Source organism: Podarcis tiliguerta (assembly GCF_965153285.1).
Source record: "Podarcis tiliguerta genome assembly, chromosome: 11".
Classification (NCBI taxonomy): Eukaryota; Metazoa; Chordata; class Lepidosauria; order Squamata; family Lacertidae; genus Podarcis; species Podarcis tiliguerta.
In genome coordinates, this window is record NC_139544.1 from 15,056,023 (window position 1) to 15,083,570 (window position 27,548).

The window sequence follows — 27,548 nt, forward strand, 5'->3', positions numbered from 1 at the left end:
GTTTGTCAAACCTTTCTTAGTTCAATACATTGCTTCTAGTTTAAACAGCATATTTTTCGGATTTATCATGCAAAAACCATGCAACATTTCACGCACAATGTTATCAGAACCCGTTTATAATATTTCCAAAGCCATACATACAAACGGAACAGATGCTGGAAATCTAAATTAAGAGCATTTTTCTCATATGTGCTTCTTCATGCTCACCAAAATACCTTCTGAGGAGCTCTAATTGGAAGTAGCATGGAACTTAGATTTTAATATAAGTTGCGTGATAAAATGCTACTGCCCATCTTGAAGTAGCTCTTTTCTATGAATAGACGACAAGACTACATTTTTAAGGACAAAATTTAAGGGTAAGTAGCAATAGTCCTTATTGCCATGTTTCCAACATACTGTTCCAAAGCAAAACGGCTTGCACGTTCCTTCCATCCAATTTGCTATTTGCATATTTAGGGTTAAGGCATAAAGAAATTTAGAGGATGTTTTTTGCTGTTTTGATGTATAGAATAACTGCCACAAGGTAAACGGTAAAGGTAAAAGACCCCTGGACGGTAAGTCCAGTCAAAGGCAACTATGGGGTTGTGGCACTCATCTCGCTTTCAGGCCAAGGGAGCTGGTATTTGTCCACAGACAGCTTTCTGTGGCCAGCAGGACTAAACCGCTTCTGGTGCAACAGGACATCATAATGGAAACCAGATCGCACGAAAACATTGTTTACCTTCCCGCTGCAGCAGTACCTATTTATCTACTTGCACTGGCGTGCTTTCGAACTGCTAGGTGGGCAGGAGCTGGGACAGAGCAACGAGAGCTCATCACATCGTGGGGATTCAAACCGCTGACCTTCTGAACAGCAAGACCAAGAGGCTTGGTGGTTTAGACCATAGCTCCACCCGTGTCCCAAATAAACCAAGCATACAATCACTGATAGGTCCCCCCGCCATTGTGAGGCTCAAAGCAATGAAGATGATGCCTCCCCAGCTGTTGCCATTGGCTGTGGGTTTCTTGTGATGTCACAAAAGCACTTGGCAACTGAGTGGATATAAAGACAGGCCAAGGGAAAAGCCCTTTTCTGTTTCCAGAAGGACACACCTGGCAATGGATGTGACATTAAGCACGGCCCAGGTTGCTTCCACTTGGAGGAGGCAAACTGGTGAATGGAAGGAGGCAATCCTCTGGCAGTGGGATGCTAGGGAGCGATAATAAGGCAGGCTTGCTTGTGTGAAGGCTGCTGGTATCCATGGTTGGAAGCTGGCGGACATCTCATGATGGACCTAACAGTAGCTTCTGGCACAATGGGACACTGTGACAGAAGCCAGAGTGCACAGAAATGCTGTTTACCTTCCCACCACAGCGGTATCTATTTATCTACTTGCACTGGTGTGCTTTCGAACTGCTAGGTTGGCAGGAGCTGGGACATAGCCACGGGCGCTCACCCCGCCATGCAGATTCGAACTGCCAACCTTCTGATCGGCAAGCCCAAGAGGCTCAGTGGTTTAGACCGCTCTCAACTGGTTCTGAATACCAGTTGCTGCAAACCATAACAAAGGAAAAAGCTCTTGGATTCGGTTCCTGCTGGTGTGCTTCCACTCTAACAACAAAATGGGCTATTTGAGTGATCCAGCAGACTCTTCTTATGTTCTCTAGAACCTTTGCACGGGTTTCTGTGGTGAGGTACACAAAGGGCTCTGAGCACTTAGGAAAGCCGCCTTATAACTGGGCATTGAAGTTTTGGCAGTTTCCCCTCCCAGGTGTCCAGCTTGCATTAGATGCCATTATGAAGGGTCTGGTTTTGGGAAGTGAGTGCAGCAAGGGGTGCTGTTCAAGAGCCCCAGTATAGAAAGCTTCCCCCCATGATCTCCAGGTGTAAGAAAGACCTTGCTTGGGAAGTGTCTTGAAAGCTGAATTGAGGGGCCTGATGCAGATGGTAATAATGACAAACAGGTGTTTGGGAATACATTAGAGAGCTGGCAATGTCCATGGCTCTATTGCATGCATATAAGGGTAAAGGTAAAGGGACCCCTGACCATTAGGTCCAGTCGTGGCCGACTCTGGGGTCATCTCGCTTTACTGGCCGAGGGAGCCGGCATACAGCTTCCAGGTCATGTGACCAGCATGACTAAGCCGCTTCTGGCGAACCAGAGCAGTGCACGGAAATGCCGTTTACCTTCCCGCCAGAGCGGTACCTAATTATCTACTTGCACTTTGACGTACTTTCGAACTGCTAGGTTGGCAGGAGCAGGGACCGAGCAACGGGAGCTCACCCCATCGCAGGGATTCGAACCGCGCGATGGCAAATCCTATTCAGCTCCCATGAAAAAGACGTGTTTTGACTTCCTTCTTCAGACGTTACCCTTCCAACTTGTGGAGGGAGATTCTTCACTCTCTTTTGTGAGGGATTCAGAGTGCTTATTGAGCCCTACTGTGCTGTAAACATCAAATGGCTGCAAAGGAACATGCAGAAATATCTGATAATGATCTCTTGACTTTAGCCAGCACGGAACAGCCCCTATAGAGAACCAAACATTGGGTTCTATGAGTTCTACGATGCCTCTTATGTGAGCGAGCCAAGGAGGCTTTGGGCCTGGGAATCTCGTGACACAGTGTTCCAGGAAGCAGCCTTTGTTTGCCCACACGGTGTCTCTTTTATTTATTAATATGCACGCCCAACAATGCCCATTGTCTCTTTTCATATTGGAGCGCTGTCACATGAGCAGTTCGGGTGTCACCCAGAGGATTGTGAGGCAAAGCCAAGTGGCTCTCTGGTTCCAGCTCGAAATGTTATAATACATTAACACTCTGCACACTCGACAAATGTCTCTTTTCAGACCCAATCGCCCACGTACGTTTTCAAAGTTTTCAGTTACAAGGAAGCACCCAAACAAGGAAGCTTGCACAAAAGCATTTTCTTCCTCTCGAGCGAAACAAAAGAATGACTAATTTATAAAGTTGCGGAGGCAACATCTCCTTCTGCACCAGAGGCATCTAAGTGTGTAATCAGATTAGATGGAATTTATGAATACTGAAGACTTACGCAAGAGTCATTTCTTTGGAGCTCCTAATTGCCATGTAGAAAAATGGGTATTTATAGTTTGAAAAGGGCCTTCCTCATGTCTCCCTCAGGGCTTTTACAGATGATTTTCGTCACATAATAAACACACAGTTCTTTTTCGTTTGTTGTACAAAACATAAGGAAGCCCTCATGCCGCAGGGATACAGTATTTTCCCAGAATTTTGTCGCTGAGAAAAATGTAAGTCCTTTCCCCAGTTATTACATCTATTGTGATTGCCTTGGGGAATGTGGCTGAGGGACTCTCACTGGAACATATAGGATAACTTCTGTAACATCATTAGAGACCAGGACACAATCCCTCACTCACGCCACTTCCTGGCCTTTTGAAAAAGTTTATTTTTGTAGTAGTTTTTTTGCACTGATCTCCACTTCCCCATTTTGCCACAACATTGCAGGAGCCTTAATATAGTCTTTTCTTTTTTCTTTCTTTTTTTAAAAAACCAAACACCCAAAAGTGACCCTCTTCTGTGTTTCCCCACAAACCTTTGGCTTTTCAACTTTTTTCTTATTTTTTTCCATTTATTTCATAAGTGATGTTCCCCACTCCATGGCTAGATTTCTGAAGGCATTACATAAAGGAACGTAAAAGAAAGAAAAAGAAAACAATTAATGCATGAGACACACACACACACACACACACACACACAAAATGATGTACAACACCTCATTCTTTCCACATTTCTAAGTGGCCTTACAATTATTTTTTTGCTTTTCTTTAGTACTCTGAAAGCTATATTTATAGCACCGGAGTGCACTTCTGCACAGATTTTATTTTAAAAGCGACTGCTATCTACATGAGAATGGGATATTGAATTACTTTGCGGGGTCATAACTAGCACTGAGAGCACAGTACTAAGAACAATAAGCTGGTTGTATGAAGAGGGGAAGACGTACAAATGCCATATGTCTGGAAAATTCCTGACATGTCCTGTTTTTCGGGTGCAAAAATGGCACGGGGGGATTTTGCCAAACCAGCAAACTGTCAGGGAAAACCCGGATGGGTGGCAACACGATGGGAAAAGCAGCGGAAACAGTTCAAAAAGCTTAAAATTACAATTTTGGGGGTAGGTTTCCCCAGAAAAGCTCAACAATTTGGGTTTGTTCCGGCAAAAAGCTTAAGGATTTTGCGGTCTTCCTAAAAAAAAAGTGCTCAACAACAGGAGTTTTACTTTTTGAAATATGGCAACCCTAAATAAAGCCAACATTTGCTTTGCTCAAGTGCTCAAGTGCTGAAATTATATTCCATTTCACAGAAATGCCTCCCAGACCTGAGTGCTGTGCATGATTAGAGAATATGAACCTTCCCAGACCCTGAGATCATCTTCTGAGGCCCTCCTTCATGCGCCTCCTCCTCGAGAGGTCCGGAGGCTGGCCACACGAGAACGGGGCCTTCTCTGCAGTGGCTCCCCGTCTGTAGAATGCTCTCCCCAGGGAAGTTCGCCTGGTGCTTTCATTATACACCTTTACGCACCAGGCAAAAACATTCCATTTAAACCAGGCCTCTGGTTGATCTAATTTACATCCTATGCCCTTTTAAAATGTGGTTTGGCGGGGGGGGGGCTATTGGGTTGTTGTTTTTATTTTTATTATGTATTTTGTGGTTTTATATCTTGATTTTATTCTGTGAACCGCCCTGAGACCGCCCGGGTATAGGGCGGTATAGAAATTCAAATACAGTGGTACCTCGGGTTAAGCACTTAATTCGTTCCGGAGGTCCGTACTTAACCTGAAACTGTTCTTAACCTGAGGCACCACTTTAGCTAATGGGGCCTCCTGCTGCTGCCACGCCGCCAGAGCACTATTTCTGTTCTCATCCTGAAGCAAAGTTCTTAACCTGAGGTAATATTTCTGGGTTAGCGGAGTCTGTAACCTGAAGTGTATGTAACCTGAAGCGCCTGTAACCTGAGGTACCACTGTACTAAAATACTAATACTAATACTAATATCACTCACAAAATCAGTCCTCATGTTTTTGGAACCACAGTGCTTATCTCATGTTTCTTTTTGAACTTATAATTTAGACATAAGTCCAGAATCCTGGCTGGGATGGTTTCACATACCTTGGGGGCATGTTTCAAAGGGAAATCATCAAATAGGGAAGAGTTAAGCATCATTTTCCTTGTTCCCAAGAGGAAGGTAGCTGTTGGGTTAACATTGCATGCAACACTGGCGTAATTCTTGATTTGGCGCCAAGGTGTATAAACCAGATGGAGAGTGTCATTGTTTTCTGGTGAAGAAAACATAGCCACCCATGAGCTAAGCACCCGAATCTTGTATGGCAATTGCTGGTTTGAAATGCAAGGAACTCTGAGAAGAAAATATCGTTCAGCTGAATAGTTATTATGATAGCTTGCATGCTAAAGCAATCTCGAGTTGTTCTTATACCTGGAGATGGACAAATTTGCCGATTTTGCTTTGTCCCTATCACTCCTTTTTCCAATCTTCAGATCACTACAATTCTTCATTGATTTGAAATTTACTTTGTCAGAAGGCCTCATGAAAATTCAGCACTTTAGGGCACATTTCTCCTAATATACACATTTTTTGGTGAGCAAATTTCCCTAACACTTTGTAAGTTATTTGTGTACATTTCCCCCTAATCAACACACTTTTGCACTTTTTTTTTTTTGGTTGGAGAACTACATTGCAAAATTCAGAAAGGGGTGAATTTAAAAGCTGGCATTTTGCCTCCCTTGTTTCAGGGAGTACAAATTAGGGAGATTTGCATTAACATGTAAGCTGAATTATTCAGCCAACTGAATTATTCATATTCATCCTCTCCAATCCTAGCGACACTGAAAAATCTACGGAAACTAATAGGGGAAATTCTGAAAAGCTTGTCATTTTGCTAAAAATTCAAGACAATGAAAAAGGTTGGCTGAATCAGTATGCAACCACTGAATTAAAAACTTTCCAGACTATGCAATGTTCTTTTGCTGCTGTGGAAGAACTTGGTGACTGGCAAAGAAGAAGAGCGGCACCTAGTGGCCATATGGTTTTATGTCTTTAATGTATTTTTTCTTCCCTAACCCTTTTCCTTCTTGCAGCACCAACTAATTCTTAGTTTTGTTGTTGTTGTTTTTTTAGCATGGAGGAGATGCAGCTTAAAACTGATCCACTTAAAAAACGAATTCAGAACTATTTAAAACGGAACCTACTATGGAAGAAGCTTGTTATTGCTGATACTGAAAATATGAACAGCTGCAACGAAATATTTACAATGAACTAAAATTAGAGGAGTGGGGGCTAATGAGATTTAGCGCAAGAAAACAATCTGGTCCAGGCATCCCCAAACTCAGCCCTCCAGCTGTTTTGGGACTACAATTCCCATCATCCCTGATCACTGGTCCTGTTAGCTAGGGATGATGGGAGTTGTAGTCCAACAACAGCTGGAGGGCTGAGTTTGGGGATGCCAGATCTAGTCCAAAGAGGAGATATTCCCATGTTTATTTCTAGCTCCCATAATTTTCAGCTATGCTAAATTTGCTTTAGTAAAGGTAGGATTTTTTTAAAAAACACAAACAAAACAAGGTTAATAATAATAATAAATTTTATTTATACCCAGCCCTCCCCAGCCAAGATCGGGCTCAGGGCGGCTAACACCCGATTTAATTAATTGAATTACCAGTGGTGTGGGTGAATGCTGGCTGGATTATGACAGATTATGCCTGTCAGGTTGTCACATGGAAGATGGAGCAATCTTGTAAAAGTACGATTGGAATATCACTTGTAGTTTAAGGGTGGATTCTAGATACAATAGAGATGTAAAAGATTTGGACTATCAAAAAAGATGCAGAAGGAAATGATTAATAACAGGACCCACAAAGGGCAGGAGGGAAGTCCAGGAGATTCCTTGAAATCTTGTTTTTGTTGATTTATGTTTGATATATCTGTGTAGAATTTTAATTTGAAAAAGCAAATAAATATATATATATATTTAAAGGAAGGGGGAGCAAGTTTGTTTTCTCCTGTTCCAGAGAAATAGCAACCCTGCAACCTGCTCCAGAGTGAACGTCTTTTGATCCGGTGCCCTGGGGCGAGAGATGGGCTTAAAAAACGGGACATTCCAGGATCCAAACAGAAGCCATGTTTGGATTCTGTGATCTGTGATGTTCCGCTTAAAAAGGGACCCTTATGGGGTATGCATACACTACCAGCTTGGGGATTTACTAACATCACATTTTGACAGGGAGCCCCTGAATCACCTTTTGGTTAGCCAAGCCCCATAGAGCATTGATGCATACTCCTGGAATCTAGGACCTAGATCAGGGGTCTGCAACCTTTAAGACAAAAAGAGCCACTTGGACCCGTTTCCGAAGAAAAAACAACTGGGAGCCACAAAACTCGTCATTATAAAAATAACTTTTTTGTCACTTTTCTATTATTTCTTTTTTGACCCCTCAGAATTACCCCTCCTCATAGAAATAAACGTTAAATTAACAAGTTACCTTTTTGTGTGTGTGTGTGTTCTTCACTCCCCTTCAAAACAGTGACCAGCGTACATGCCCCTTACAATGTAGCGGGCAGGCGAGAAGGTGATGTTGGGACGGTGCGTGACTAACGCACGCACCACCCCCATGCGACGTCACAGCCAGTACAGCGCCCGCCACAGTGGGGAGTGTCGGGGCGCACAATGCGCCTCCTCCCCTCTCTAGTATCCGCCCCGGAGCCGTGGCAAAGGTGTAAAAGAGCCACATGCGGCTCTGGAGCCATGGGTTGCTGACCCCTGACCTAGATGAAGCCTAACATTAAAATCCCTGTGAACTGGGGATCTTTCTAACTATGAGGACCAGAGTAAAATCTAGACTGTGTCCAGGCCGTGGGTAGATACTTATCTAAACTATACCCATATATCTGTATCTATATAGATATGTACTCATCTTGTTCCCGGCTGTACACAGAGGTTATTTTTGGCCGTGCCATAAATCGATGAACTCAAATTACCCAGCTCTTCTTAAAAAACCATTGAAACAATATGCAAATGTACCATTTATTTTTAGGGCATGAGCCAAGCCCAGAATATAATAGAGGATATTTCCATTATCCTGAATGTGTTTTGAATGTAGCCTTTCCCAGAATGATCCTTCTGGGAAACCTATTTATTATGATAACATTGCAGATAGGTATCAATCATCTGCCCCAAAGCAACAAATGCTGCATTATTTCCCGCCAATTTCTGTTTGAATAATTAATACCCACACAATGCTAATTGATCATACATATGGTAAGCATTAGGGACACAGGTGGCGCTGTGGGTTAAACCACAGAGCCTAGGACTTGCCAATCAGAAGGTTGGTGGTTCGAATCCCTGCAACGGGATGAGCTCCCGTTGCTCGGTCCCTGCTCCTGCCAACCTAGCAGTTCAAAAGCACATCAAAGTGCAAGTAGATAAATAGGTACCGCTCCTGCGGGAAGGTAAATGGCATTTCCGTGTGCTGCTCTGGTTCGCCAGAAGCGGCTTTGTCATGCTGGCCACATGACCCGGAAGCTGTACGCCGGCTCCCTGGCCAATAAAGCGAGATGAGCGCCGCAACCCCAGAGTCGGCCACGACTGGACCTAATGGTCAGGGGGTCCCTTTACCTTTATAGTAAGCACTAACAAATAGGTAGCAGATATAGGAGACATAAAGAAAGAATGAATTGCTTTCCTTTGGACCACATCAGCAAGGATGAGATGGGGGTCTTGTTGCCTGCGAAGCCCAGGACCTCCATACAAATTGTCCAGGCTTGCGGCCCAGAGAGGTAACATTGGGGCTGCTAACACAGTGGTTTGACTTCACCCTCGAAAGCACACTCCATTCTCTCTTGAGACAGATGGATGCCAGCTACAGCGACAAATATATATGCAGTTTTATATCACTTAACATTCTTCTTTGGGTTTCAAAATACAGTGGTACCTTGGTACTCGAACGGCTTGGCTCCCGAACAAATCGCAAACCTGAACGCCGCAAACCTGTAAATAAGTGTTCCAGTTTGCGAACATTTTTTGGAAGCCGAATGTCCGACACAGCTTCCCTTTGAGTGCAAGAAGCTCCTGCAGCCAATCAGAAGCCGCGCCTTGGTTCTTGAACAATTTCGGGAGTTGAATGGACTGCTGGAATGGATTAAGTTCAAGAACCAAGGTACCACTGTAGTATGTTGTTGTGGTTTAGTCGTTTAGTCGTGTCCGACTCTTTGTGACCCCATGGACCAGAGCACGCCAGGCACTCCTGTCTTCCACTGCCTCCCGCAGTTTGGTCAAACTTATAATCACATATAATTTATAAATCAGCAGAGTATAATAATCTGAAATTCAAAACAGATCAAGATTTCCCATAATAGAACAATACTTCTAAAACTCTTAACTTACTAATAATATTATATTCAACATTCCCTCCACTCTTCTCAATAATTGACCTATACTTGAACCTCACTACAGTGGTACCTCTGGTTAAGAACTTAATTCGTTCTGGAGGTCCGTTCTCAACCTGAAACTGTTCTTAACCTGAGGTACCACTTTAGCTAATGGGGCCTCCCGCTGTTGCCGCGCCGCCAGAGCACATTTTCTGTTCTCATCCTGAAGCAAAGTTCTTAACCCGAGGTACTATTTCTGGGTTAGCGGAATCTGTAACCTGAAGCGTCTGTAACCTGAGGTACGCTGTAGGTGAGTCACCATCACGCATGACCAAGCTAGCAAAAGACGAAAGTTAAGCAGAGCCGTGTGGGTGTAACCAACTTCAGGAAAACACCTGGCAGTTTAAGCCAGAAATAGATGCCTTCAAACAGAAAGAGTGTGCATTTTGAATAGGGAATGGAAAAGGAATAAAATCTCTAGGCAGGTCTACTGTTACGACAATTACACCCGCCTTGATTTGCTGAAGCTGGCATTACTCTAAAGACATCTATAACAGAAACAATTTGATGGACATAAGCTGACATCAGAGGTGATGGAGCTTGAGAGTCAGATTTGGAGAGACGGTGCCCCACCTGGATCGAAGAAGGAAAGATGGGCAGATTTCCCTATGGAGGGAGGCACTGAGGGAGAGATTGGAGATGTGGAGCCCTGTAGCCTCAAAGGGTCTTTGGAGTATGTTCTAGAACATCTTTTGGACTACAGCTTCGAATATGGAGCATGGGCAAACTTGTTGAGATGGAATCAAGAAGCTGCCAAGATGGAAACCCTTTGGGACCCAATCTTTGGCATCAAAAGAAGGAAACCAAGAACAAGCTCAGCAGAAGATAAAGGAAAGTGTAAGCATAATTCTGAAGAAGATCTGCAGACGGGACAGGGAGAAGAGTTAAGAGCCTCGGATAGAAGAGCACCAGGTTGATGGACTATATGGAACTGATAGAAAAGACTGACAAAATCCAAGACCAGGGAGAAGAGACGGTGGAAGAAGATTGGGAAAAAATTTTAAATTCTATTTAGAGAAATAATGCATAATTAAGGAATGTTAGGAAATGGTGGAATGAAATTACATGACTTAACTTAAATATAGATAAATTTTAAGATTTTGATGGTAAGATAAGGTTAAAATAAATTAAGACAACTAAACGATAGAAAGCAGTGAAAGACGGAAAGGATTTGCTGATTTAATTATTAACTGGAATACAAAAATGGGAGGTGTGAGGAGGTCGAGGAAATAAGTTAATGAAAGATAAAGTTAAAGATCGGAGGAGTTTTCTTTTTTTTAAATTGTGTTGGTGTTTTTTGTGTTTTGATGTATTTGATGTATTGTGCTTTTGTTTTTGCTCTTTATCATGTAATTTTGTATTTTTCTATCTTTCTTTTTTTTCTTCCTCTCTTTTCTCTCTTTTCCTCTTTTTTCTCTTTTCTGTATAATTCTTAAACGTTCAATAAATATTATTTTTTTAAAAAATAAAGATATCTATAACAATGGATATGTAAGCAGGGGGAAATGTGTAGGTGGAAGGAATATTAGATATTGTCTCAGGTTATATTAGCTGTTCTGTCGCAGTCTGCTTTGCCAGGAACATAATGCATACATTCTTTCATAAATTTAAAAAAGTCAGTGGATTCCAACAGAAACTTTGCTTGGAGCGACAGTCAAGGGCAAGAATAGAAAACGATTGTTCCATATGTTTTGAATGTATCTTTCAATTCGTAGAATCGTAGAATTGCAGAGATGGAAGGATCCCAAGAGCCAATGCAGGAATCACAGCTAATATGTCTCTGACACAGGGGTGTCAACTTGAATAAAATATTGGGATGGCTCAAGTAAGCCCTTCCTTGCATAATCCATCACAAGATGCAACACACACACACACCATTTGAGTTGGAAGAGGCCACAAGGGCCATCGAGTCCAACCCCCTGCCAAGCAGGAAACACCATCAGAGCACTCCTGACATATGGTTGTCAAGCCTCTGCTTAAAGACCTCCAAAGAAGGGGACTCCACCACACTCCTTGGCAGCAAATTCCACTGTCGAACAGCTCTTACTGTCAGGAAGTTCTTCCTAATGTTTAGGTGGAATCTTCTTTCTTGTAGTTTGGATCCATTGCTCCGTGTCCGCTTCTCTGGAGCAGCAGAAAACAACCTTTCTCCCTTCTCTATGTGACATCCTTTTATATATTTGAACATGGCTATCATATCACCCCTTAACCTCCTCTTCTCCAGGCTAAACATGCCCAGCTCCCTTAGCCATTCCTCATAAGGCATCGTTTCCAGGCCTTTGACCATTTTGGTTGCCCTCCTCTGGACACGTTCCAGTTTGTCAGTGTCCTTCTTGAACTGTGGTGCCCAGAACTGGACACAGTACTCCAGGTGAGGTCTGACCAGAGCAGAATACAGTGGCACTATTACTTCCCTTGATCTAGATGCTATACTCCTATTGATGCAGCCCAGAATTGCATTGGCTTTTTTAGCTGCCGCGTCACACTGTTGGCTCATGTCAAGTTTGTGGTCAACCAAGACTCCTAGATCCTTTTCACATGTACTGCTCTCAAGCCAGGTGTCACCCATCTTGTATTTGTGCCTCTCATTTTTTTTTTGCCCAAGTGCAATACTTTACATTTCTCCCTGTTAAAATTTGTACGTCTTTCCAGGACATTGCCAGAGCCCTAGCGCCTCCCTCCCAAAGCCCTGCGTCTCCGTTACCCAACTTTGGGAAGGTAGTGAGAGGGCTCTGGCAGCCTCGTGCTGCCTTCCCAAAGCCAGTAAGCATGGTGGCTCACAGTCCTATTTTTCTAGAAAAAGAGGTGCCGGAACTCACCATGAACGCCTCCCTCATTCTCTTAGAGTGGCACTGGCGTCCATCTGAGATGTGCCCCAGGAAACTCAAAGTAGGCCTCCTCAAAATCATAGGCCCATGCCCATTGCCCCCCCCCCCCCGGTTCTGGCCTAGGTAGGAATTAAGGTTTGTGCTCCAAATTCTGATTGAGGAAGGCGGAGCAGGAACAAAACCTCTTTTCAAAGTTTAATCATGGGGATGCAGCTGAAGAAATCTAATAGCCCACGCTTGTCCTGATTTTCCTTATATATATCAAATTTCTGTCCATCTGGATTCATTCGGATCTGATCTAAATTCTTCCCCTTCTTCCACATAAGTCTGCAAAGTGGATTTAACGGAATAAATGAATATCACACTCCATTTTATATCGGAAGAGCAGAAAAGGGAGAATTCGTCTATACTAAATATATCGGATTAAAAGGTTAGGGCTCAACAGGACAATAAAAGCTAAGGCTTCCTGCTGGCATTTTTGTCAAAAGTACTGATTTTACTCCCTAGGTCCAATATTTATAATGTGATGCTAGGTGGCAGGGTCAGCAAACTTTTTCAGCAGGGGGCCGGTCCACTGTCCCTCAGACCTTGTGCGGGCCGGTCTATATTTTGAAGGGGGGGGGGAATGAACCAATTCCTATGCCCCCAAATAACCCAGAGATGCATTTTAAATAAAAGGACACATTGTACTCATATAAAAACACACTGGTTCCTGGACCGTCCATGGGCCAGATTTAGTAGCCTATCCATGGCTTAGACAGACTGGCCCAAGACATTTTCTTCCTGCTGTGAAGGACAAATTCTTACAACACCATTGATGGGATGTCCTCAGTGGCGTAGCGTGGGGGGTGCAGGGGGGGCCGGCCACACCGGGCGCAACATCTGGGGGCGCAAATTACCTGCCTTGCCCCGGGTGCTGACAACCCACGCTACGCCACTGGATGTCCTCCTCTACTACATCTTGGGGAAGCAAGTTAGGCAGGCTGTGAATAGCGCACCTAGTTCTTCATTGTCTTCATTATCTTTCTGCATCTGCCACCTGAGGTGTCTGCCTCATTCTGCTTAATGGCAGAGCCAATGAAGAGTGGAATGAACTTATCATATGTGGTGGCCTTGTAGTAGGGTTAAGGCTTCCTGGGAAATGATATACAATGTAATGAAAAAGATGTTAAAAATAACATTTGTAAAAAAACAACAACCCAACAACAACAACCAGAAGCCTTTCTCTTGGGAATTGTAGGGATAGAATCGTATAGAATGTTTTTCATGTATTTGACTCCGATGGCAAGAATGTTTCTTGCCCTAAAATGGAAAGAAGGAGAAGTCCCAGCAAAGGAAGAATGGATACAAAAACATAAGGAATATGCAGAAATGGTGAAACTTACTGGAAGAATAAGAAATCAAGATAACAAACTTTTTTACAAAAGAATGGAAATGGTTTATTGAATATTTACAGACAAATTGTAAACAGATAAAAACACTGGCAGAATTATTAGAATAACCTGCAGCTACATAAGAGTATATATTTAAAGAAGATAAGTAAATGGGTATGTTAAGTTAATTTGGATATGCAGAAGAAACTAAAAATAAACTTAAGGAACCACAGACAAAGGGGGAAGGAAGTCAAGTTTTAAAAGTGTCAAAATGACTGTAAAATCAGTGCAATGTATATATCTGAAAAGTATGCTTCTTTTTTTAATGAGTAAAATGAACCACTTTCTTCTGCATTTAGATCCAAAGAGAGATCATTTTAACGGATCCTTCTCCCCCCCCCCCCTGTTGCTACGATGACATGAAATGATGGCCTTTGTGTAATCCTCCTTTCTCTGCATTTGCTTGTGAGCAATGAGTCTTCAGTCACTGCTGCCCATTTGTCTCTCTATAAAGCACGAAGACAGAGTCACAGAGGAAATGTCGAAGAACGGGAGATGCTTCCTATCCAAATAATAAGTTTGCCAGTATTTAAACAAAACTGGTTCTGCCACTGTGCCTTAAAACACAAACATTTGAAAAACACATCATTACAGTGGTGCCCTGCAAGACGAAATTAATTCGTTCTGCGAGTTTTTTCGTTCTGCGAGTTTTTTCGTCTTGCGAAGCACCACTGTGTATTGACGGTTTCCCATAGGAATGCATTGGCGGTTTTAAAAAAAAGGCGCAAGACGTTTCGTCTTGCGAAGCAAGCCCATAGGGAAATCCGTCTTGCAAAGCAACTCAGAAAATGAAAAACTCTTTCGTCTTGTGAGTTTTTCGTCTTCCGAGGCATTTGTCTTGCGAGGTACCACTGTAAATGTCATTGTAACAATGGGGGGGGGGGGCTTCTTTGTAGAAGCCGCCCAGAATGGCTGGGGAAACCCAGCCAGATGGGTGGGGTAAAAATAAATTATTATTATTATTATTATTATTATTATTATTATTATTATTATTATGGCTATTTCGTCAACTGTGGGAAAGATGAGTTCACATTGTGTTTCCGAGCACAATTCAGAGTGTTGGTGCTGACCTTTCAAGCCCTAAATGGCCTCAGCCCAGTATACCTGAAGGAGCGTCTCCACCCCCATCATTCTGCCCGGACGCAGAGGTCCAGCTCCAAGGGCCTTCTGGTGGTTCCTCACTGTGAGAAGTGAGGTTACAGGGAACCAGGCAGAGGGCCTTCTCGGTAGTGGTGCCTGCCCTGTGGAACACCCTCCCATCAAATGTCAAAGAAATAAACAACTATCTGACTTTTACAAGACACCTAAAGGCAATCCTGTTTAGGGAAGCTTTTAATGACTGATGTTTTATCGCCTTATCATCATCATCATCATTAATTCTACTGGGAGCCGCCCAGAGTGTGGAAACCCAGCCAGATGGGCGGGGTATAAATAAATTATTATTAGTAGTAGTAGTAGTTGTATTAGTATGAGTATTATTACAGTTCTTCACTAGCAGCCTCTGTGTCAAATACTGCAACAGGTAGAGATAAGATGCAGGTTGAAATTCATATGATAAATTCATGCCCACCCTGTAAGCTTTGAGTGGCTATGGCCATACATTTTATTCCAATTAAATTTTGCTCAGATCAGACTCATTAAAATTAATAGATCTAAGTTAGTCATGCCTAATAGCTTTAATGGGTCTACAGTGAATATGGCTAACATTAGAGACCCTACCCTACATTTTCATGCTAAAGCCTCTTAAAATTTATTATTTCCCTCTTATCTTGACCCAGATCTTACGAGCAGCCGAGAATGAAAGCAACCATATGTAGAATGAAAAATCTTTTCTAATTTGATAGGACCAACCTTGGGATATCATATACTAAATTGGAGATGGCGGCTAGTGATAAATCAAGTTGGAAAGTATTGTTAATAAAGGGAAAGCTATCTTGGCATTGGTTACCAGGGCAACCCAGATGAAGAGATTCTGCCAGACTGAGTTCCAAAACTTAAAATACTGAAAGGCAAATGATGACCGACTCAAACATCAAGTCTATATTACAGCTGTTTGTGAGGTGTCAGCTATAGTTTTTGTCAGACATGCCCTCAATGACTGGCTGATATTACTTGCAGCAGGAAAGGCTGTTGTGGAACAATAATAAGCACACAAAACAGGTAGCAACTCTTCTAAGAAAATTTAATTACCTGCTGTGATCTAGTCTGATTCTGTACCGGGTATTCTATAATCTGTGACTGGATTCTGTTACGTACCGTATTTTTCACCCTATAGGACGCACTTTTTCCCCTCCAAAAATGAAGGGGAAATGTGTGTGTGTCCTATGGGGCGAATGCAGGCTTTCGCTGAAGCCTGAAGAGCGAGAGGGGTCGGTGCGCACCGACCCCTCTTGCTCTCCAGGCTTCAGGAGAGCCCCAGCGCCAGCCCCACAAGGTCAGGGGACAGCGGGGAGGCGGAACGCCGCCATCCCGCTGTCTCCCGATGTGGTTTGGAGGCTGACGGCGGGGAGATGCGTGCTTCTCCCCACTGCCTGCCCCACAAGCTCCGGGGACAGCGGGGAGGCGCAGCGCGTCTTCCCGCTGTCCCCGGACCTGGTCTGCAGGTGGGCGGCGGGGAGAAGAGCGCTTCTCCCTGCTGTTGGCCCCACAAGCGCCTGGGGGGGGGAATAATTTTTTTTTCTTTCCAAAAAACTTGGTGCGTCCTATGGGCTGGTGCGTCCTATGGGGCGAAAAATACGGTATGTTTAATTCAAAGCTGTTCTGTTTTGTTTTCTTGAAATGTATTAGGAAAAAATAGGTTGTGTTTTTTTTTACATTTTTAAAAGCAAATACCCAGTAGAAAAAAACCCACCATGTTACAACCAACTTCATGCATATGATAAAAAAATACTTATATGTGCGTCACGAAGGCACTTTAATTGCACTGGACATTGTAGAAAGAGATGAATTCACATCTGCAGGGAACTCTTTTGAAAAATAAAACAGTGCTTTGCTTCAGTTATTATTATTATTCCTGCTGTGCTAGGCCCCAGGGTCTTTTCAGTATGTGGTCTGGTTTTTGGAGTGCATTCTGGAAACCTTAAGATATTGATGTAAACTGTGTATATTAAAAGCCAAACTCCAGGAACACAGACGTTCTGGGCAAAGTCTGTAATGACAGCTCTCAATGTTTGTTTTTTATTAATGTTTTGGCCACCAATCAGTGGACTATTCAATGTTCACTGTTTGGCTGCCGGTGTGAGTAAAAGGACAGAGAATGTTGATTGGTGCTGGAGTGCTCCACCTCTAAGACACCTCCGTAATTCTGATTCAACAATTGGCTTGGGTGCCACAGCAGAGACAAGGCCATGCTTTTGTAAACCTCCCCCTTAAATAAATTCAGACAAGACTCAAATTTTGGTTTGGTTTTTGGAAGAATTTAGGCCACAACTTTATTGATTGCAGCAAGTACAGTGGTGCCCCGCAAGACGAATGCCTCACAAGACGGAAAACCCGCTAGACGAAAGGGTTTTCCATTTTGGAGGTGCTTCACAGGACGAATTTGCTATGGGCTTGCTTCACAAGATGAAAATGTCTTGCGATTCCTGGGGTTTTTCCCCCCGCTCCCCATCCCCTTTTTCTAAGGCACTAAGCTGCTAATAGCCTTTTAGCAGCTAAACCGCTAATCCCTTAAGACTTTAATAGCCACTAATAGCCGCTAAACCGCTAATAGCGCTAATCTGCTAATCCGCTAATGGGCTTGCTTCGCAAGACGAAAAAACCGCTAGACGAAGAGACTCACGGAACGGATTCTTTTCGTCCTGCAAGGCACCACTGTAAGTGGTTTCATAGGCTCTGGTTTGACTACCTCCCTGCCTTGCAGGTAGCGCTGACCCAGGGCACCAGCACAGGTCTGAACACCCAGATAGGCGGAAAGCTGGGAACAGGCTATGTCCACCACCCAGATGTCCCCCTGGACTCAGGCACGGGCACAACCCGCTCTCAGGGGTTGACCAAACCATCGAGTCCCTGGATTCCTTTAACGGAATACCCTTCCCATAGGGTTGGCAAGAGCGTTCTCCCATCCCTGTCACCTGAACCAGAGCCTATCCACAACCTTACAAGTTGTGACGATTTGCTATGCAGCAGGCGAAACCCAAATGGCACCAGCCAATCAGCCAAGTGGGGAAAATTCCTGCCATGCCCCTGTCCCAATGACAGACGACACACAATGGCATAGCAAGGTCAAGCGCAAAGCCCTAAAAGTAGGGAGAGGTGAGCGGGTGTTCTGAATGCACACGCCAAAGGAGGAAGCTCTGGGTTACAGGCATGGGCATAAATAGGTCCCTTGAGGACCCAATTTAGCTTTGTAAATAAATGTAGAAATAGAGAGAAGTGCAGACTTCTGTCAGAAGCCCTTCAAGTGACTATCACAAACAAATTCAGACAGTAGTTTCTTTCATGCGTCCCTCGAAGCCTGAGGAGAGAATGTGAAATACAAAACCTAACCGGCACACAGTCTCCATAAGATAATTAAAAAACACACATTCTTGTTTCTAGGTCTAAATTGACTGATCTCTTTGTATAATTTTTTACTCCCTGTTGCTCCTCTGATTCTAGACGGTTCCTTAGGCTCCTTGTTGTTTGTGAGGAGGTCTGAATTTCAATACTTCCTGGACATCAGCATTCATATTTATACATCATACTCTACTTTTTTTAAAAAAAAAATCAAGTCTAATGAAATGAGGTTCTCAAACAGTAGAGCATGAGACTCTTAATCTCAAAGTTTTGGGTTTGAGGCCCAAGTCGGGCAAAAGATTCCTGCATTGTAAGGGGGTTGGGCTGGATGATGCTCATGGTCCCTCCCAAACTTGATTCTCTGATGCTCTAATTCTCTGAAACCTATCTCCCTCCTCCCATGGGTTTCATCTATTCTTTCACACATCACATTAATGAACATGCAAACACCATTCTGCCTGAACCACATTTGAAACCTCCCATGTACTCACACAAACATATACCAGCCGACATCCAAAAACATGACATCCATTCATGTTCGTGTCCTGGCTTCAGTCCACAAATATCCACTGGCTTCTGTTGACTGTCTTCCAAAGGTGAACTTCTATCAACCAACATCCACCAACATCAGTCTGTTTTAGCCTTGTAGCCTCTACCAACTTCCAAATCCAAAAGCTACTGGTTCCATCCACCAACATCTGCCAGCTTCTCTTAGGTCCATCATGAGATGTCCACCAGCTTCCAACCATGGATACCAGCAGCCTTCAAGCAAGCAAACTTGCCTTATTATCACTCCCTAGCATCCCACTGCCAGAGGATTGCCTCCTTCCATTCACCAGTTTGCCTCCTCCAAGTGGAAGAAACCTGGGCAGTGCTGAATGTCATATCCCTTGCCAGGTGTGTCCTGCTGGAAATAGAAAAGGGCTTTCCCCTTGGCCTGCCTTTATATCCACTCAGTTGCCAAGTGCTTTTGTGACATCACAAGAAACCCACAGCCAATGGCAACAGCTGGGGAGGCATCATCTTCATTGCTTTGAGCCTCACAATGGCAGGGGGACCTATCAGTGATTGTGTGCTTGTTTATTTGGGACACTGGTGGCGCTGTGGTCTAAACCACCAAGCCTCTTGCCCCTGCTAAGAACCTTGCAGTTTTTGTTGTCACCTGATCATCTAGATAGGTCTTGTGATCCCTTCCAACTCTACAATTCCATGTTTTCCAAGATTTGTTTTATGGTAATTCACAAGGGACATGTGTGGTTTAGTGGCATTGCACAGAGCAAAGGAGATTGCCTGGAAGATGTTTAATATGCCCACATGAATACATGCAGTTAGGACCCAAAAGTAAAATATCAACTGACCTTCCCTGGGGAAAATGAGAAAGCATGGCAAGTTTATTTTGAACTGTGTGATCCAAATAGTGAGAGAGGATGCAATTCTAAACGCTTTCATGTGGAAGTAAGTCCCATTGAATTCAATGTGCCTTAGAGCAGACATGTTTAGACCTGCTGCTGTGAACAGGTTTCTAACAGGCAGTTAGATACTTCATTAACTTTTTCATTTAAGGTCCCACAAGACTCAATGGTTTGTTTGCTTTTTTAAAGATTAACTTTTGTTTTTGCTGCAATAGACTTAGCAGGGCTATCCCTCTGGAAAATCTTGTAAGTTTAAAAATATGCATATTTTAAACCATGGGTAGGCAAACTAAGGCCCAGTTGCCGGATCTGGCCCAATCGCCTTCTCAATCCGGCCCGCAGACAGTCCAGGAATCAGCATGTTTTTACATGAGTAGAATGTGTCCTTTTATTTAAAATGAGTCTCTGGGTTATTTGTGGGGCCTGCCTGGTGTTTTTACATGAGTAGAATGTGTGTTTTTGTTTAAAACGCATCTCTGGGTTATTTGTGGGGCATAGGAATTCATTCTTTTTTCTCTCCAAAATATAGTCTGTCTGCTGGACAGTGGACCAGCCCCCTGCTGAAAATGTTTGCTGACCCCTATTAAACTTATATGTATAAAAGTTTTAAAACATGTATATTTTAAACTTATGTGTATATAAATTTTAAAATATGTATATTTCTGCATCCACAAACAACAAAACAGAAAAAAAGAATGGTAGAAAATAAACCAATTTTACTGAAATAGGAAATACCAGACAAAAGTGGAAATGAATGTTGGATAGACTGGTGCACATCCATATACCCCTAACCACAAATTAAGTGAAATGCGCTATTCCTGCATGATTGGGGGAAAGTACAGATAGATCTTTTTTCCGCCTCTAGGTGATGCAAAAAAAAAAAAAAAAAAACGTGTTCCCACAGCTGAGAAACACCATGCAAGCTGTGTTAAGGCAGATCATTTTCAACATGTCACAGTTTCGACACCAATATCACACAGCGAATAGTGTATTTGCACCTTCACGTGATATCAGGCCAATATTTGCTATGCTGGAGTGAACGCTTGTTTTTGATTTCTTAATGGTTTGGAAACTCAGCGCCATAATACAAAAATCTGTGTGGTTTGTTTCCCCCCCCCCCTTGCAGATCACTCTAACAGAAACATTGAGCTGTGATACAAATCGACAAAGATGGTCGTACTGGGATCAAGGAAAGGCATAGTCATGGCCACCTACAAGAAGATGCTGGCAGCCCCAAGTGTTTTTCATTCCCCCCACCCCCGTTGGCAAAGGTCTTCCCAGCCTTTCCTTCTCTTTGAAATGTGTGATGCTGACTCATGTGGCAATGGTGGCACCACACATATGCTTGCAACAGAACAGGAAGTTGCAGGGGAACAGTCAAGTCTATGGCATAGTCTCAAGAAAAGCATCGGCTCTGTGATTAACTATTGCACAACTAGGGGGATCATTTCCTCCCATATTCCTGATTTCAGAGAGCAGTGAATATTCATGCTTATACCACTGGCTATTTGGATACATAATGAAAACTGAAGTTCTCACCCTGGGCCAGCAGGGGGATACTGTAGATAGTTCAGGTCCACATATGCAAATAAGGGATTGAAAGTGATGTTCAGTGATTGGATAGTTACAGAAAGTTGTTACATTTATGTTGTACTGGAGCTCTATATAAGCAGGCTGGCTGAACCCTTCAGCTCTGTTCTGTTCTGACCTGTGAATAAACAAGAGCTGTTTGGAGAATCGCTGTGTCGTCTGATATGTTCACCCACAACTTAACAAAAACTGCATTCACCCTGGGGCTTGTCGGCATGCAGAGGGCCGGGAGGCCAACTGGCTAGCCCCAGCTGGACCGTCTCCTTCCAGCCACCCTGCTGTGAAGACCCATCAGCCTCTGCTCCAACGTAAATCAGCGACCCAGGCTTCAAAGCCAGGGCACACTATCAGCAGATCGAACTGCACACACAGAATAGGCGTGAGACTTGTGGAAGCATACTATAACTACAGATTTATTAATCATAAATCAGGACAAAGAAACACGTTGTGTCCCTCTCTCGTCGTCTCAGAGAGAACAGCAAAAGCAAAAGCTGTGCACAACGGAAGTTCCCAGCAAGCTGTGCTGGAATGTAAACAGACATGTGACACGTAACAATCCCATGTCTGTTCCTTAAGGTGGAACGGAATTCTCAACATGGCTAACGTACATGCATGCAACACTCAGCAATGATGGACATTTCTGATCTCCAGGACTCATCTTCTGGCATATACTGCTACTTGTAGGTAAAGGTAAAAAGGACCCCTGGATGGTTAAGCCCAGTCAAAGACGACTATGGGGTTATGGAGCTCATCTCGCTTTCAGGCTGAGGGAGCCAGCATTTGTCCACAGACAACTTTCCAGGTCATGTGGTCAGCAGGACTAAACCACTTCTGGTACAACAGGACACTGTGACAGAAGCCAGAGCGCACAGAAACAACGTTTACCTTCCCACCACAGCAGTACCTATTTATCTACTTGCACAGGCGTTCTTTCGAACTGCTAGGCTTGTAGGAGCTGGGACAGAGCAATGGGAGCTCACTCTATTGTGAGGATTCAAACCGCTAACCTTCCGCCCAGCAAGCCCAAGAGGCTCAGTGGTTTAGACCACAGCTCCACCTGTGTCCTGAATAAACAAGCACACAATCACTGATAGGTTCCCCCGCCATTGTGAGGCTCAAAGCAATGAAGATGATGCCTCCCCAGCTGTTGCCATTGGCTGTGGGTTTCTTGTGATGTCACAAAAGCACTTGGCAACTGAGTGGATATAAAGGCAGGCCAAGGGGAAAGCCCTTTTCTGTTTCCAGAAGGACACACCTGGCAATGGATGTGACATTCAGCACTGCCCAGGTTTCTTCCACTTGGAGGAGGCAAACTGGTGAATAGAAGGAGGCAATCCTCTGGCAGTGGGATGCTGGGGAGTGATAATAAGGCAAGTTTGCTTGCTTGAAGGCTGCTGGTATCCATGGTTGGAAGCTGGAGGACGTCTCATGATGGACCTAACAGTAACTTCTGGCACAATGGGACACCGTGACAGGAGCCAGAGTGCACAGAAATGCTGTTTACCTTCCCGCCACAGCAGTACCTATTTATCTACTCGCACTGGCGTGCTTTCGAACTGCTAGGTTGGCAGGAGCTGGGACAGAGCAACGGGAGCTCATCCCGCCATGCAGATTAGAACTGCCAACCTTCTGACTGGCAGGCCCAAGAGCAGGCACCCCCAACCTTCGGCCCTCCAGATGTTTTGGACTACAATTCCCACCATCCCTGACCACTGGTCCTGTTAGTTAGGGATCATGGGAGTTGTAGGCCAAAACATCTGGAGGGCCGCAGGTTGGGAATGCCTGCCCAAGAGGCTCAGTAGTTTAGACCACAGCACCACCCACACACCCATCTGAATGGGACATTGCTGTGGGCAGCCTGAGGAAGCGCCATCCACCTTGGGTCTGCCTATAAAAACCAAGTCTCAAGTGAGAGACGAGGGTGATGCCCTCTGCTTGCAGAAACTCTTATTTTTGCAAGACTTTTGTGGGTGAGCTGAGAGTTTGTTCGGAGCCTGCGTGGGAACCCGGCGACTGAGAGAAAGTGTGTGTCAGAAGGAAAATGAATTGATACCAATTTTTATATATTGGTGCCTTGCTCGGAAATGATATACAAAGAATTGAAAAGGATGTTCAAAAGAACTTTTATAAAACAACAACAACAACCAGAAGCTTTTCTTTTAGGAATTATAGGGACAGAACTACCTAAATCATATAGAAATTTATTTATGTATGCTACTACAGCAGCAAGAATGTTACTTGCCCCAAAGTGGAAAGAAGCAGAAGTCCCAGTAAAGGAAGAATGGGTACAAAAACTCACGGAATATGCAGAAATGGTGAAACTTACAGGAAGAATAAGAAATCTAGACAACAAACTTTTTATAAAATAATGGAAATGTTTTTTTGAATTTTTACAGATAAATTGTAAACAGATAAAAAACATTAGCAGGATTATTGTAATAACCTGCAGTTTCATAAGAGTATAGATTTACAGTACATTAATTAAATGAGCAAGTTGAATGGTATTGGATTTGCAGAAGATATAAAAAAAATAATTTAAGGAACCTCAGAAAGAGGGGGAAGGAAGTCAAAGTTTGAAATGTGAAATTGATTGTAAAGTTAATGAAATGTATAAATTTGAAATGTATAAATAAAAAAACTACACACACACATTGGTGCCTTTGCATTAATGTAGCATCTTTACATGTAACTGTATTTTTCAAGTTGTCTGTTGTGACTTCAGTTTTCTGTACACTGCTTGGAGATGGGGCGTTTCACTCTTTCTGAATTTGACAAGGTTTCCAAAAATAAGAATACACGTGCCTTTAGTCCACAGCTGGCAGCTGCTTGTTCTCCACTCCCCAAATTGGATGTAGGAAGTCATTCTTTAACTTGAGGAGAGGTGATCACCAGATGTGAGTTTCCCCACATTCCATTCTTTTGAAGATGCTCCTGAATCTGGACTCCATTGAGACTATGCGTGCTTACTTGGGAGTAAGTCCCTCTGAAAGTGTTGGGGTATCTCAGAAAAGATATATGGGACGGTTCTGTTTATCATTTACATTTTTTATAAGAGAAAGAGTAACAGTGGATGTCAGTGACATAAAACTTCACAAAAATAACACCCCAAACCACCAGCGGCCAGGTTGCTTATGCGGTAAGAGAAACTGGAGCATTATGGCTTTCAGTCAAATAATTCCCGACATGAACAACAGAGATCGCCTCTCAAAGGCGCCCGGCATCATTTGGAGGAGCAAATTTTATTTTTGTTAAGAGACCTGCTGCTCTGGCTATTGTCATGGTTACAGAGACCCGATGGCATCTCTTTAGGAAAACAAAACAAGCCCCATGCTCTGTCAATTAGTAGTCCGAAAATATCACATTGTTTGTGCAGCGTTTTAATCTTTAAACAATCTGTGTGTTTTTTCCTGTAAACCTGGGCACACTGACTTTCGAGTAAGCCCCACTGAATGCTCAGGTTTACTTCTGAGTAATACAGAAAGGTTCTCCGTTTCCAATTATGGTGATAGTAACGCAATAACAAATACTCAAGCCTGCTTGGGAAAAGAACAGAACATATGGTTTTGATTGCATCAGGACTTGAATTTGCATTTCTAGAGTGGTCCTGCATGCTGCGATGGTGAGTGTTTACTCTGCATCCAGTGTGCTCCCACTGCTGGTTTGGGAATCAGTGTGCATGTGACTTTAGCCACAATCCGTATCGATCCTGACATTTCTTATGAAATACTGCATTTTGATTTTTCTTCTTTTTTTGCCAGCCTCAATCCAATTTGAGAAAAAGAATGGCCTGGCTGTATGGCCGTTAATGAGGTCAGGGCCTTTAAAAGGGACTTATTATGTTTAGCTCTTGCACTAATAGGAACCAAGGACTCAGCTATACAGTTGCAAATTAACCGTTTTAAATGTGTTTTAAAGTGCAATATACAAATGTGACACTAGAGAGCGAAAGTGAGCTGTGCCAAATTCAATATATTTTTCAAAACGTTTTTTAGAAAAGCATTTCCACGGCGTTTTAAATATGTGTCTAGATTCCGCCTCAGTCTCTTTTGTATACAGTGGTAAAGGTAAAGGTAAAGGGACCCCTGACCATTAGGTCCAGTCATAGCCGACTCTGGGGTTGCAGCGCTCATCTCGCTTTATTGGCCGAGGGAGCCGGCGTACAGCTTCCAGGTCATGTGGCCAGCCTGACTAAGCCGCTTCTGGCGTACCAGAGCAGTGCACGGAAACACCGTTTACCTTCCTGCCAGAGCAGTACCTATTTATCTACTTGCACTTTGAGGTGCTTTCGAACTGCTAGGTTGGCAGGAGCAGGGACCGAGCAATGGGAGCTCACCCCGTCGTGGGGATTCAAACCGCCGACCTTCTGATTGGCAAGTCCTAGGCTCTGTGGTTTAACCCACAGCATCACCCGCATCCCTGTATACAGTGGTACCTTGGGTTAAGTACTGAATTAGTTCTGGAGGTCCATTCTTAACCTGAAACTGTTCTTAACCTGAAGCACCACTTTAGCTAATGGGGCCTCTTGCTGCCACCTTGCCGTCGGAGAACGATTTCTCTTCTCATCCTGAAGCAAAGTTCTTAACCCGAGGTACTATTTCTGGGTTAGCTGAGTCTGTAACCTGAAGCGTCTGTAACCTGAGGTGCCACTGTACTGTGTTAATGAGCTTCCAGTAAGTGCATTTCAAATTTAACCTTCCTACTTTAGGATCTATACAATGGCCCCCTAATATAATATGTCCATACTGAAGATGGGGAGACCGAGGCCCTTCCTCAGGCCACCTATCGCCTTGTATCTGAAACAAGAGTTGAACTAAACCCTTTCCATTTCACATGTTTCATTGCTATGCTGCACCGATAGCTGGCCTAAATACTACTTGACAGAAATATCCTGATGCACCTCTTTCTTTTTTTTCCAAATAATATTTATTAGAAGTTTTACAGTTACAGAAAAAAAGTATAAGAAAAAAAGGCAATAAAAAGTTAAGAAACAATACATCGAGAATAGAGGGGAAAAAAGAAAAAACAACAATACATCAAAACAACAAGAAAAAACAAAAACATTTAAAAACACGTCCAATTTCCATATCTTTATCTTTCATTTACTTGTTTCCTCGACTTCCTCACACCTCCCTTTTTTGTATTCTAGTTCAAATTAGCTAATTCAGCAAATCCTTTCCCTCTTTCTCAATTTTTTGTTCTATAATTTATCTTAACACAGTCTAACTTTAAATTTTCCACTTTAGCCAATTAACAATCAGTTTTTGCATAATTCTTAATAACATTTCTGCTAAAACCATATAACTTCATTCCAGTATTCTTCTAACATTCATTAATTTTGCAGTATTTCTGTAAATATACTTTAATTTTTTTCCAATCTTCTTCCACCGACTCTTCTCCCTGGTCTCGGATTCTGCCAGTCATTTCTGCCAATTCCATGTAGTCCATCAGCTTCATCTGCCATTCTTCCTGATGTACCTCTTTAGGAACTGGACTCATAGAACTTGCAGATTTAGATGATGCCATGATGACTAGCCTCTCAAATCTGCAGTCTTTTCTTAAGTTCCTGGATGCTACATCTCAGATGAACAGGGGCTGATGGAGTTGACTCAATCTGTAGGAGACAGGGTGATGGAACTGCCCTGTTCAGCTGAGCTCCCCACATCTGAGTCCCGGCTGCTCATCCTAGGATGGAGTGGGTTTAGGCAGGGGTGAGGTAAGCGCAGTGCAAACACACTGGCAGGAGTGCCAGATTGACACACTTGTTCTGTGCCAGTCTCACCTTGCTCCTCCTCCTCTCTGTCAGGTGACCGACGCAGCCCCCACCATATCACCTGCTGTTGTAATCGCTGAAAGGGAAAGGCAGTCTGCATATCCTCAGATGCACTCTGCTCCTCTTTTATGTGCACAACACATACGACAGTCCCTCGCATTCAAAACTGTCGTCAAAGTCTGACTCAACCTCTTCAAATTAATGCGTATGCATAAACGTCCGTCGTCAAGATGGTTTTTGCTCCTTTCCAGATTTCTCTCACCCCTTTGGAATGTTTTATTAACCAGCCAAAAGAATCAGGGGTTTATTTCTCCAAGGCCACAGAACACAGTAATTTTATTTCTTGCTTATCTATTTAATATCGAGTACAGGAATCAGATAGAAAAGCAGAAGGAGGGAAATGAGCTCTTACCCAACTGATCATTTCGGGCAGGAAATTCCACTGGAAAATTAATATGGGCTCCCCCTCGTTGCCTTCTAGCATTCATAACAAGGCAGCAGGCAGCACTCTGAAGATGACTGTCTGGGTCAGGCATCCCCAAACTCTGCCCTC